The 12,425-nt window shown below is 35.5% G+C and overlaps 1 long non-coding RNA gene across 2 annotated transcripts in view; it reads left to right on the top strand.

Moving 5' to 3' along the window:
- Nucleotides 1-486: 486 nt before the first annotated feature.
- LOC147828845 (uncharacterized) overlaps nt 487-12,425 on the top strand; it is a 37,659-nt gene continuing 25,720 nt past the window's right edge. For both annotated transcript variants that reach the window (XR_015450097.1, XR_015450096.1), the window contains exon 1: nt 487-1,085. This is a non-coding gene — a long non-coding RNA (uncharacterized LOC147828845). The remainder of the gene's footprint in view (nt 1,086-12,425) is intronic.

The raw sequence follows: 12,425 nt of genomic DNA, 5'->3' as shown, positions 1-12,425 counted from the left end.
TATGTACATGTCTAAGTTTTCAGGTAAGACCACATTATTCTCAGATTGATTGTATTTGAAGTATATTTATATTCCATTTTCTCTACATCTTTGTCAATACTTGGTATTCTCTGACCTTTTAGACATTTTTTCCAATCTAGTGGATATGAAATTAAATCTCCTTTTCATGTAACATTATTTATTAAGTGTCTAATATGTGCTAGGTATATAGCAGTGAATAAAACAGAGAAAGCAAAAATATGAAAGTCTCCAAGGTCTCCTAATTTAACTGACATTCCATTGGGGATACAGAGGGGACATAGCAGGTATATGACAGCTATATCGTACTTGAGTGAAAGATGAATGAATGGAAGAACATTAAAACAGACAAAAGAGCTATCTTTGTAGGGCCAGGGATTAAGCTCAGTGGTTCCACTGCCTGCCTCCCAAGCGCAAGGTCCAGAGTTCAATGTCTGGTACCAAAACAAAACAAAAAAACAGAAAAGAACTACCATTGTTTCTTTGAAAATAATAAATACCTGCTGTCACTATTCTCTTGCTCAGTGGCTACTGTGTAAGGCAGGTGAGGCAAAGACAGGCTGATTGGGGCTGGCATTTTTGCTGTCTAATTTTCAAGGCTGATTATTTTTCAGCTAGGTCTTATTTGTGGGGAAAAAGGGGTAGGTAGTGATGAACCAGGGTAGGATTGAACTTCAGAAAAGGCCTTTCTATGAAGGTGAGCTTGGAGAAGAACTAGAAGGCAAGAGGAAGCTACACTTGCTGTTGCTGTTTTGCTCCGTTCTAAGTTTCCATCGGTGTTCCATCGGGCGAGCAAACTGAGGTGTTACAGGATAAAGGATTTATGTAAGAATTAGAAGTCATCTGAACATGTAAGGAACCAGGAAAGTGAAGGACTAGAAGTGGGCTTGACTTGTTGGAGCCGGGTCACTGACCACCCTCCCGAGGCACTGGTGTGGGAACAGTCACGGCCGGCCGGCGACTGAGAAGCCAGCATCACAGGATGAGTGTCGGACCCAGGCAGAGCCCTGTGGGAAGCAGAGGAGAAGCAGTGTCCCGGGATTCCCAGCCCAGTGCCTGAGCCTCTGGTGAGCAGTGGGGCACAACTCTTGCTTAAGCTGGACCTGTGGATACTTTTGCATCTGTTTGTCACTCCACTGGCTTAGTGAGACCTACAGAGAGAGTTATAACCACATTTCATTTCCACCTTTCAAATTTTGTGAAAATTTCTCTTTTGTCCAACTCTATCTTCTTATAAAACAAAGGCAAGGACTGTGGGAATCATTACTCCCGGTGTAACCGAGGGACACTAAAGAATCTTTCATGTCTACCTGTCGGTGAGGCTGGCACGTTTATATGCATATTGATCACTGTTTTCTCTTCTGCAGAGAACCCAGGTCATGTGCCTGTTTTGTTTTTTTTTAAACTGGGTTTGATTTTTCTAACACTGATTACTAGGACTCATTTACAACTCTGATTACAACCCTGAGTCCATTATACATGTGGCAAATAAATTATCCCAGTTTGTGGCTGGTAATTTCACTTTTGATCACAACATCCTTTAAAGAACAGAGGTTTTGTTTTAATGCAATTTCATTTATCAATTTTTTTCTTACTCTTTGGACTCTTTGTACACTTGGGAAATAGTGCCTTAATCAAGGGTATAAATTTAGTTTTCTAAGACGTGTGCTGAAAGTTACATAATGGTCCTGTATACACTTGTAATTAACATTTATGAAGAGTGTGAACAATTTCATTAATTTTTTTCCATATGGATATGGTTTTTCCCATTGGTTCCAGTATCGTACTTTAAATATTTCTGTCCTTTCTTTACTGATTTGCTTTGCCTGCTCTATCATAAATCTTTATACAATTATGGCTATATTTCTGGATTCTCTAGTGTTATTGAATCCTCTAATCTTATTGTCTCTCTTTAATACTACACTCTCTCCTCAGCTTGCGTTTCTTCAAGAGCATTTCAGTGATCCTTGATTCTTTGGTTTTCTATGTATTTTTTAAATCATCTTGATAAATTCCATAAAATATTCTATGAGACTTTTACTGAAATTATATGGTCTCTAAGTCAATTGGAGGATATCGACGTAATTCTATTACTGAGTCTATCCTTGAATGTGATATCTCTTTTAGTTTATATAGATTTCATTTAATAATTGACTCTGAATTTATTTTGATAGATTTATTCCTAGGTACACTACTTTATCATTTTTGTTTTTGTACTAAATAATACAAAAATTTTCATATATAGGATATATTTTTTCTTCAACTTGTTGCTGAATTAATTTTGATTTTGCATCCAGAAGCTTGCTAAAGTTCATTCTCATAACTTATGTAGAAATTCTTTCAGGTGTCTCAAAAAGTTGTTTGTATCACTGACCAGTGATACCCAGGCTTTATTCTTTCTAATCCTTCTTCCTTTCTTTTTCTTGTCATATTACATGCTCTAGGTTTTTCCATACATCTCCAAACTGTTGAGATTAGAGTAGGCATTTTGGTTATGGTTTTTAAATTTTTTTTTTTTTTTGGTACTGGGGATTGAACTCAGGACCTTGCACTTGTGAGGCAGGCAGCAGCACCACTGAGCTAAATCCCCAGCCCAGGGAGGGGGATAAATATTTCTTTTTTTTTTTTGGAAATTTTTAATATTTGATCATTAAGATACAACTTCTTTTATATATAACATGATATATATAACATATATTGTATGGGTATTTTATATATAAATATTACAAAGTATAATATAAATTTATAAATTATATATGATATATATTACATAAGCATAAGTATATACATATACAGTATATATATTTATACCATAGATATAATGTAGTAGATGTCTTCTATCAGTTTAAAAGCATTTTATTCAATATCTATATTTTGAATTATGAAAAGATGTGCCAAGTTTTATCAAATGCATTTTCTACATCTATTGAATTAGTTATATTGTTTCCTCCTCTAATCTACTAATTTGGTAAATTATATTAATACATTTTCTAATAATGAAGCACCGTTGGATGTCTGGGAGAACCCTACTTAGACATGAGACATTATATTTATTATGCATTGCCAGACTTAGATGCTAATGTATTGCTAAGAATTTTTATATTAGGTATGACTGAGATTAGTCTGGGAGATTTGATTTTTGTATTACTCTTATTTATTCTGATGTTCCAGGAATATTAGCCTCATTCAATACACTGGGGAGAGTTTTCTCTTTTGTCATTCTTGAAAGAATTTGTATATGATTATAATAACTTGCTGTTTGGATGTTGGAAGGAACTTTCCTGTGAAGTTTCTTATGCCTGATGTTTTCATTTTGGAAAGATATTTATCTACTAATTCAATTTCTTCAATTTTTATGGTATTATCCACTTTCATATTTCTTCATGATTTGTTTTTGGTGGTTTGTATTTCTTTAGTAACATCCATTTTGTTGAAGCTTTTAATGTTTATTGGCATAAAGTTGTTTGTATCTCTTGTTATGTCTCTGCACTATCTACAGATATGTCCTCATTTTCATTCCTAATATTGTTTACTTAGGTTTTGCTTCCTTTTTCTTTCTCTTTTTCTTTTTGGTACCAGGGATCGAATTCGGGACCTTGCACTTGGAAGGCAAGCGGCAGAACCACTGAGCTAAATCCCTGGCGCTTCCTTTTTCTTGACTGATTTTGCCAGAATTTTGTCAGTTTCAAGAGTTTGTTTTTTGAAGGCCCAGCATTCAGCTTTGTCCAGTCTATTTTGTTTTTGTTTTCTATTTCATTACCTTCTTCTCTTATTTTTTGTTTTCTTTGATCTTTTTTAACGTTGTAATTTTTACTGTTTTTTATCCTCTTCCTATATGATTTTAGGTAAAATTTTTTGTCTAGGTATCACTTTTCCTTAGTTCCACAGTTGTTTTACACTGAACTAGAATGGAAACATTATAAACATTTTAGTTTCCATTTGTATTTTGTACTTTTATCCAGGAGGTAGTTAAAATTTTCCAACTGTCAGACTTACAGGACTACCTTTTTGTAATTTTTCCTTACATTATTTTCACTATGGGAAATGAAAATGGGTCATGATGACAACTCTTTAGTGATTTGTCGTGGCTTGTCGTAGCTTGTGGTTATTTTTTAAAAGTTCTAAATGTGCATAAAAATCAACTCATCCCCAAGTATGGATACATTATTCTATAAATGTTTGTTTCAAATCTTCTGCTATCATTGCTGATTTTACTTTTGCTTCATGCGAGAGGGGTACATTAAAAATTGACTGATAGATTTCTTAAATTTCCTTGTAGTTTTGCCTATTTAAAGAATATTTATTAGGTTACATTGATAAGTGCAAGCTTAGAATTAACTTCATGTTGTGTTTAATTTCTTTAGTACTATGTAGTGACCTTTTCATTTGCCTTAAGCCTGTTTTGTCTAGCATCAGTGTAATACAGAAACCCTATTTTTGGAAGACAGCATGCGCCTTGTGTATCTTTTATTCTTTAATTTTTCCCAGTTCTGTGCCCTGATGTTTTGTATGTATCTCTTGTGAACAGTATTTAGCTGGAATTCTTATTCCCTCTAGACTAAGTTTTAAGATATCCATAGTTATTTTGATTACTGATTTCTGCCATATTGCTTACTCTTTTTTCTATGTTTTTAGTTTTATTGTTCCTTTCTCATTTCCTGTTTACTTTCTCACTTTGCATCCTCATATGCTAGGTTAGAGAATATTCAGCTTCTAGTGTGTGTTCATTTATTTAGTAGTCACTTATAATACTTGAATATGATCACATAACTTACAAAGCATACAGTTAGTCAAGATCTCTTCCATCTTTCCAAATTATATCATGGTCTTAAAATACCGTTTTGTAGCGTATTTTAGTTCTAACTGCACAAGACAAATTGCTGTTAGCAGTGTATTATATTAATTTATATCAGCATTTCCCAACCTTAGTACTGCAGACACTGAGCGAGGCGCTGTTGGCTACGGTTGCTGTCTGCTCTGTACCCCAAGTGGCCTCTCTAGGATGCCGTTCTTCCCTGAATTGTCACAATGTTTCCAGCCATTGTCAGAGGTCTCCCCGAGGGAGCAAAACTGCTCTTGCTTGTAACAACTGAGTCAGATCTACGCACTTATCTCACAGAGTGTATTTTTACTACCTCACTCCTTGATCCCTTCTGCTTCAAATAAATAATTTAGACTGCTTCTCTAGTGAGATCTGTAGGACAAAAGGTAACAAATCTATTTTTGTCTTGGTTTCTATGAACCTGAGAAAAGCCCTTGTTTTTTTCCTTTTGTTCTAAAGAGATTATTCACTGGGTATGGAATTCTAGTTTGAGACTTACTGTCTTTTAGCAAATCGTTCCAATGTTTGGTGACATTGTGGCTGTTGAGAAGAAACAGCTATCAGTCTAGTTGTTATTTTGTTTTACATAATGCATTTTCTCTTTGCCTCATTAGAAAGAGAACTTTCGAATGTTTATATTCTTAATTACTGCTATTGTAAGTCTAGAAATATATATAATATGTATAATAGACAAATAGATATAACAGATATTATATATTATATATAAATCTTTCTTGTGATTTTCTGGGTTTTCATAATCTCAGAATTAGTATTTTTCAACAATTCTGGCAAATCCTCAGCTATTATCTCTTGGTTTCTACCTCATTCCCATCTTTCTAGACAAATATTAGAATTTCTCACTTTATCTTGTATTTTCTTCTTAGGATTTAACATTTTCCCCCTCTTAGCCTCACATTTCTGCATTTCCTTAGTTTTGCCTTTCAGTTTAATAATTAGCTCTAGTATTATCTAATGTGCTGTTTCATCTTGAATTGAGCTTCTAACTTTTCTGAGTAAGCCAATATACTTGTTTATTGTTTCAGGCAATTTGACTTAGATTTGCTGAACGCATTTTTTCTTTTAGATCCCAAAGGGCATGTAGCATCTTGTCACGTGACCAAAACTTACCTTTTACATAACTGCTGCCCAGTTTTAAAAATATATGTATACACCATGTCAATGATGATTATAGTCAAATTAATTAATACCCATGCTTTGATTTTTCAGTATTCCAGAATTTATTCATCTTTATACCTTTGATTTTTCCCTTTTTAAATTTTAATTGATTTCATTTGGTTCTTCTAATGTGTTTGAATATTAAAAATTATTTTTTAAATTCTTTTTCTTTTTTATATTTTAAAAATGTATAACTCTATTATCATCGACTAAACACACACATATACAAAAATTAAAATTATTCAAAGAAAAGCAATGCAAGGGAAAAAACTATAATAATATTCAAATAAAATAGAACTCAACCAAAGCAAAACTGAAAAATACTTAAACATTTTTCCATATAATTAAAAAAAATCTCAAGTATTAACAAGACATCAAAGGATGTGATTTGTTTTAGAAAGATTTTCAAAACTAATATTGAGCGAATAGTAGTCTGGAAAAAAATTCTAATTAGCTAGTAGGCTCCACATAGGCCAAAGTTTTTAAATTTAAATTTCAATAGTCATGTGACATGTGATGGAAATATAATCTGAGAAATATGTTATTAAGCAATTTCATCCATGTGTATCACAAAGTACCACACAGAGTGCCAACTTCTAAGTGCAAACTGAGAAGGTATACATCAATCATCTCTCGTGGCCCCTTGATATTATCCAAATATGCAGTTAAACACGAGATACATGAGGCTACCACTGGCATAGCAGCACACTGTTTTACAGTAAACTCTTTTATATAAGTAGAATTATGCTGTAAAGGATGAAAAGCACAGCATGTTATGATAAGTATCTAAAACAGTAACAGTCATTTATCACACTATCGAGTACTGTGTACTGTACATAGCTGTATGAGCTTCTTCTGGAAACACACCCTTCTTTCCTTTGATCTCAGTGACTCTTCCTTCCCAACCCACTGATGAGCTCCAGCCTAGTCTCTATCTACATCTCTTCCTACAGTTTTGTTTTATTTTGGTACCAGGGATCTTCCTACAGTTTTAAACACAATCTATATATGGATTCTTTCCAGATTCCAGCTTGTAACTCTGATCTCTCCCCTTTCCCTTCTGCCACCCCTTCCCATTTGAACCTTTTCTTCCTATTTCAAATTATCAGTTATTCATTTTAATCATTTTAATCCTTAATTACACTCTCAGTTTCTCACACTAGAGAAACTATTTAGGATTTACACATGTGTGTCCTATTTATTTCACTTAAGAGGATGGTCTCAATATGCATCCATTTAGCTATAAATGTCTGTAGTTTCTCATTCTTTATGGCTAAGTAGTACTCCATTTTATAAAAACCCCACATCTTCTTTATCCATTTTCCAGTTGATGGGCACTTGGGCTGTTTCCAACATTTATCTATTACAAACTGTGCTCCTATAAACATGGATGCACATATATGGCTATGGTATGATTCTTTTAATTCTTTGGGGAAGATACCCAGCAGGGGAATAGTGGGGTCAAATGAGACCTCTAGCCCTAGTTCTTTGAGTTATCTCCATACTGATTTCCACAGTGGTTGCACCAGTCTGCACTCCCACCAACAATGGAGAAGGGTTCCTTTCTCCCCACACCCCCTCCAGCATTTGTTATTGGTTGATTTCACAATAGCAGCCATTCTTTCTAGGGTGAGGTGGAATCTCAGTGTTGTTTTCATTTGCATCTCTCGAATGACCAGTGATGTTGAACATTTTTTCATATATTTATTTGCTGCTTTTACTTCTTTGTGTGAGAAATTTCTGCTCTTTTCAGATGCCCATTTTTGAATTGGGTCTTTGAATTTGGGGAGTCTGGTTTTTTTCAGTTCTTTATATATTCTAGATAGTAGTCCTTTGTCTGAGGTGCAGCTGGTAAAATTTTTTTCCCACATTGTAGGCTGTCTCTTAGCTCTGTTGGTTTCTCTTGCAGTGCAGAAGCTTTTTAATAAGATGAGATCCCAGTTGTTGATTCTTTGTGCTGGTTCCTGTGCTACTGATGTTTTTTGTTCATAAAGTCTTTTCCTATGCCAATAACTTCAAGAGTTCTACCTAGGGGCTGGAGATTTAGGTCAGTGGTTCAGCACCTGCCTCGAAAGTGCAAGGTCCCAAGTTTGATCCCCAGTACCAAAATAAAAAGAGTTCTACCTAAATTATCTTCCAGCATGTTTAGTGTTTCTGTCTTAATATTTAGATCTTTAATCCACTTTGATCTTAGTTTAGTGCATGGTGATAAATATGGGTCTAGTTTTAATCTCTGACAGGTTGAAATCCAGTTTTTCCAACACCATTTATTTAATAGGCTATCTTTCCTCCAATGAAGGTAGTTGGCTCCTTTGTCAAAGATGAGGTGGCTGAGTATATCTGGAGTTGTTTCTGCATCTTGTAATCTATTCCACTGATCCTTGGGTCTGTTTCTTTGCCAGTACCATGCTGTTTTTTTTCACAGTAGCTTTGTAATATAGTTTCACATTGGGAATTGTAATACCCCCAGCCATGTCTCTGTTGCCAAGAATTGCTTTTGCTATTCTTGGTCTCTTCTGGTTGTGAATGAATTTTTGGATTGTTTTCTCTAGTTCTGTGAAGTATATTATTGGAATTTCAATCGGTATTGCATTAAATCTATATAGTAGTTTTGGAAGTATGACCATTTTCACTAGATTGGTTCTTCCTACACAGGAACAAGGGATGTCTTTCCATTTTCTTATATCCTCTTCGATCTCCTTTTTCAGGGTGCTGTAGTTTTCAGTGTCGAGGTCTTTTGTTTCCTTTGTTAGACTGATTCCTAGATATTTCATTTTTTTGGATGTTTTTGTAAAAGGAATTGTTTCCCTAATTTCTCTCTCAGTGAATCCATTATTTGTGTATAAAAAGGCTATTGTTTTTTAAGTGTTGACCTTATATCCAGTGACTCTACTGAATCTGTCAATTAAGTTGAGGAGTGTTTTGGCAGAGTATTTTGGATCTTCTATGTAAAATATCATATCATCAGCAAATAATGACAGTTTAACTTCTTCCTTTCCTATCTTTATTCCTTTTATTTATTTCTCTTTTCTAATTTCTGTGGCTAATGTTTCCAGAACAATATTGAACAGGATTGGTGATAGTGGGCATTCTTGTCTTGTTCCTGATTGTAGCATGAAAGTTTTCCATTTTTTTTTTTTTTGGTACTGGGGATCAAACTCGGGTCCTTGCACTTCCAAGTCAGGCAGTGGAACCACTGAGCTAAATCCCCAGCCCAAGTTTTCCATTTTTGACCATTTAGTATGATGTTGGCTGTTGGTTTTTCATAGATAGCCTTAATTAAGTTGACATAAAGACCTTCTATTCCAATTTTCTGTAGGGTTTTTATCATGAATGGGTGTTGGATTTTGTCAAATGCCTTTTCTGCATCTATTGAGATGGTCATATGGTTTTTGTCCATGACTCTGTTAATATAGTGTATTACATTTATTGATTTAGGAATGTTGACTCATCCTTGCATCCCTGGGATAAATCCAACTTGGTAAGGAGGTATGATCTTCTTGATGACCCTCTGTATTCTATGTTCATTAGCAAGATTGGCCTGTAGTTCTCTTTTTGGGTTGGGTCTTTCCCTGGTTTTGGATTCAAAGTAATACTTGCTTCCATGAATGAATTTGGAAGCCTTGCTTCCCTTTCAATTTCCTTGATGAGTTTAAAGAGTGATGGTGATAGTTCTTCATTAAATGTCTTGTAGAATTCAGCAGTGAAGCCATCAGGACCTGGGCTTTCTTTGTTGGTAAATTTTTTTATTATATTTTTAATTTCAGTCATTGTAATTGGGGTATTTAGAATTTCTATATCCTCTTCATTTAACTTTGGCAATTCGTATGTATCTAGGAATCTGTCCATTTCTTCTGTGTTTTCCATTTTATTGGAGTACAGGTTCTCGAAGTAGGTATTGATGATCCTCTGGATTTCTGCTGCGTCTGTTGTGACTTCGCCTTTTTCATTCTTAATTGCATGGATTTGAGCCTTTTCTTTCCTTTTGTTGATAAGGTTGGCTAAGGGTTTATTGATTTTATTTATTCTTTCAAAAAACCACCTCTTTGATTCATTGATTTTTTGTATTGTTCTCTTAGTCTCCATTGCATTGATTTCTGCTCTGATCTTTATAATTTCCTCTCTTGTGTGAGCTTTGGGTTTGTTGTGCTCTTCTTTTTCTAGGAGCTTGAGGTTCTGCATTAGGTTATTTATTTGAGTTATCGCTGTTTTCCTAATATGGGCATTCACTGCTATGAATTTCTCGCATAGAACTGCTTCCATTGTGTCCCATTGATTCCTGTATGTTGGACTGGCATTATCATTTACTTGTAGAAACTGTCTAATTTCTTCTTTAATTTCCTCTGTTACCCATTGGTTGTTCAGGAGGGTATTATTTAATTTCCATGTGTTTGTGGGAGTTTTGCAGTTTCTTATGTTATTAATCTCCAATTTTATTGCACTATGGTCTGATAATATACAGGGGGTAACTTCACTTCTTTTACATTTACTTAGATATGTCCTATGAGCTAGCATGTGGTCTATTTTGGAGAATAACCCATGTGCAGCCAAAAAGAATGTGTATTCTGATTTTGTGGTGTGGAACACTCTGTAAACATTTATTAAGTCCATTTGTTCAATAGCTTTGTTCAGTTCTAAACTTTCTTTGTTAATTTTTTGTCTAGATGTTCTGTCTATTTGTGATAATGGGGTATTGAAGTCCCTCACTATGATTGTTTTAGTGCTTATTTGGTTTTTCATGTCCATTAATATCTGTTTTGTATAGTTGGGGGCATTCATATTTGGTGCATATATATTTATGATTGTCATCTCTTCCTCTTGGACTGTTCCCTTCACAAGGATGTAGTGACCATCTTTGTCTCTCTTAATTAGTTTTGGTTTGAAATCTACTTTGTCTGGAAATAAGATTGCTATCCCTGCTTTTTTCTGGGTTCCTATGGCATGGAGAACTGTTCTCCATCCTTTTTCTTTCAGTCTATATATTTCTTTTTGAGTTAGGTGTGTTTCTTGTATACAACATATTGCTGGATTTTGCTTCTTAATCCATTCTGTTAGTCTATTTCTTTTGATTGGTGAATTCAGGCCATTAAACTTGATAGTTATAATTGATAGATATTGAGTCATCCTTGTCATGATTTACTTTTGTTGGCTCTTTTATTTCTCATTTTTTCCCCCTTTCCCTTTAGTTTCTTACCTTGCCTGGTGGCTTCCCTCTGTTGGGCCTCATGGAGTTGTGACCTTCATTGTCTTTTTCTAGGATATTGCTTAGAATTGTTTGGCATGCTGGTTTGGTGTTCATGAAATTTCTCAGGTGTTTTTTGTAACACCTTAGCCCAAGTGATAAAATCAGCAACACAATAGCATCAAGTACCTTTTAGAAAATGACAATTTGTGGTAGTTATTAACCTATCACCTTTAACTGTGTGAATTAAATCAAGATCAAGGACCAATCCAACATATGTTTATAGTGAATAAACTCTTCAATATAGCAACTTTACCCTTAGGGATGGGAAGTTAGAAGGAGTTGGGGAGGGAGGAATAGGTAGGTAGAGGGATAGGGGAAGGTTAGCAGTGAGTCCAGAGGGCACAGGTGAGAGAAGAAAAGAGAGGAAGCGAAAAATAAAGAAGAAATATGAATTAGGGCCAGAACAGGAACACAAAGGGAGATGAAGAACAATGTGGGACAGCAAGGGAGCAAGGCAGAGAGAGAGAAAGAGAAAAAAGAGAAAAAAAAATTTTTAAAAGAGTAGAAAAAGAATGAAAAAATTAAAAATAAGAGCAAAAAAATTGTGGTAATTTTGGAAGTAACAAATAAAAGATGAAAACGAAGGGTCTCTTTCAGGGTATGTCTCTCCTGTCACAATAGACAACATGGGCAGCAGTGTGCGGCTATAGGTCAATGAGTCTCAGTAAGCCCATCACAGACTCGTGAGATTCAGGCAGATTTCTGGCTGCTAGTCCCAAGTTGAGCTCCCTGTCCTCCTGTAGGGTTGAACTCTGCAAGGTTCTACTGCAGGTTCCAGCTGCCCTTCCCCTGAAGATAGTCCAGGTTCCCATGGGAGGTAATGATCCCTTCAACTTACCATGCACGGTGCTCTGGTGTGCCTTTATTGCAGAGATTCTCTTCACTTTTCCAGTGGGCTTCAGTTATCATCAGGGAGCCTGAGAGAGTCCCTCTCTCTTTTGTTCACTTCTGCCTCTCAGGACAGTGGCCTTTATGTCCCCCTGTGCCTCTGTAGTGTGGAACCAGGTAGCAGCATAGCCAAGAGGCCAGAGGCTGGTGTGTGTGTGTGTGGGGGGCTGTTGTTGCAGGTGCCCGCGCAGCTAAGCTGGCAGCTGGTGGGTGTGCCCGGGGGTCCTCACAGTCTTCTGGTTGCAAGTGGGTGGGGCAAGCCAGATGGAGCAGGGC

The sequence above is a fragment of the Heterocephalus glaber genome, unplaced genomic scaffold (assembly GCF_053883595.1).
Source record: "Heterocephalus glaber isolate CG9 unplaced genomic scaffold, H.glaber_assembly_v1.0 deba00000901, whole genome shotgun sequence".
NCBI classification, from domain to species: Eukaryota; Metazoa; Chordata; class Mammalia; order Rodentia; family Bathyergidae; genus Heterocephalus; species Heterocephalus glaber.
The sequence above is the reverse complement of the archived record's forward strand: the minus strand, read 5'-3'. Positions and strand labels throughout refer to the sequence as shown.